This window comes from Cebus imitator, unplaced genomic scaffold (assembly GCF_001604975.1).
Source record: "Cebus imitator isolate Cc_AM_T3 unplaced genomic scaffold, Cebus_imitator-1.0 Scaffold0, whole genome shotgun sequence".
In the NCBI taxonomy this organism is placed as follows: Eukaryota; Metazoa; Chordata; class Mammalia; order Primates; family Cebidae; genus Cebus; species Cebus imitator.
The window spans coordinates 6,674,550-6,676,429 of NW_016107315.1; the positions used below are offsets into that span (position 1 = coordinate 6,674,550).

General features: G+C 49.4%; 1 pseudogene; it reads left to right on the top strand.

Moving 5' to 3' along the window:
• LOC108307444 overlaps nt 1–1,428 on the top strand; it is a 5,313-nt pseudogene extending 3,885 nt beyond the window's left edge.
• Nucleotides 1,429–1,880: the final 452 nt, after the last annotated feature.

Sequence of the window (1,880 nt, forward strand, 5' to 3'; positions counted from 1 at the left end):
TCAAACACTTGACCTCAAGTAGTGATCTACCTGCCTCGGCCTCCCAAAATGCTGGGATTACAGGTGTGAGCCACTGCTGTTTCTGGCCCCCGGGCTGGAATGCAGTGGCACAATCTCGGCCTCCTTGGTTCACTTGATTCTCCTGCCTCAGTCTCCTGAGTAGCTGGGACTACAGGCACATGCCACCATGCCGGGCTAACTTTTGTATTTTTAGTAGAGACAGGGTTTCACCATGTTGGTCAGGCTGGTCTCGAACTCCTGACCTTGTGATCTGCTCTCAGCCTCCCAAAGTGCTGTGATTACAGGCGTGAACCACTGCACCCGTCCCCAGAAGAGGCTTTCTAAAGTACAGTATTTGTCGGGTGTGATTAGCCTGGCTAACATGGTGAAACCCCAACTCTACTAAAAATTAAAAAAAGTAACCGGGCGTGGTAGGGCGCCCCTGTAATTCCAGCTACTTAGGAGGTTGAGACACGTTAATTGCTTGGACCCGGGAGGTAGAGGTAGCAGTGAGCGGAGGTCACACCACTGCACTCCAACCTGGGTGACTTGAGACTGTCTCAACAACAACAAAAAAGTACAGTATTTTACTCTACTAATAATTTTTTAAATGTTTTACCACAAAAAGTAAAATTCCTTAGTTTGGCACTCCCAGCTCTTTTTCTGTTCTACTTCCTGTAAAGCTTGCACACACACACACACACAACCCTCAGGTCACGCTGAACTGAATATTCCTAGGGTTTGCCCCTTTTCCACTTGGACGTGTTTGTTTACGTTCCTTTCATTCTGCCATTCAGGAGTAACCACGCCTGTCTCCGAACTCTTGTAGCACTTGATGCCTCCTTTCCAGCATTTACCACTTTCCATTTCCTTCACACAGTGTTGTCATCTTCTCTACTAGGTTCTAAGCCCTTTGAGGCAGGGCCTTGTATCCTCCACACCTGCTTACCAACTGGTGATACACAGTGCACTCAGATATCCGTGCAGGATCTCTCTATTCCCCGCAATACAACACCATGCCCTGTTCAAATGTACTAATTATTTGAATGAGTGTATGATGTTCCACACCCCAGCCTTCTAGTCAATGTGGAGGCAAAATAATAGGTATTTGTTTAATTGTTTGCACACAAAAGTGACGGCATGCATCGGAACCGAATCATTTTCTGAGTGGAAAAAAAAAAAGTGACGGCATATGGCGCTGATTCTTCCTACAGCCTCAAAGGCCACATCCTAAAAGCATATTCTGTAAAATCCTGACCCAGTCTCAGAGCTACGCCACCGCGTGGTTTCCATTTTAAGGTGGATTCCACTGAACATATACTTGAACCTTATCTAAAGGAACACAACCTATAATTGGGACAATCCCTTTTCTCATTCCTAAGAGGTGATGTGGCCGGGGCGGGACCTCCAGACCTCCAGCAACTGTGACTGGCACTCTCCCCGCGATCAGCAAATGCTACCTTGTCCTTTCCCTAGCGTTGTACAGTTTACGAAATCAACTAACACGTTGATTTCATCTTCCCAGCAACCTGGGGAGGCAAAAATGCTCATCTCCCCCCTCCAAAACACCCCAGAAGATCAGAGAGATGGAGAAAAGAAAAGGCGTGGCTACGAGCTGTGGTGGGGAAGGCGGGTGGAATCCTGCAGCCTGAGCTGGAAACCGTTACCCGCTCAGCAGTGACCCAGTGTATTTATTCGCACCGGGAGGGGCAGCTGGCGCACAGAGGGCATGAAGACTCTCCTCGCTCTCACACTGCAGGCAGCTAAGTCGCTGTGAAAGACGGCAGCGTTACCCCCGACCCCGTCGCCCCCGACTCGCTCCCACCACCCCGACTTGCTAGTTCCACAACCCTAGAGCTGCCAGCGCACGCCAGTCCCCT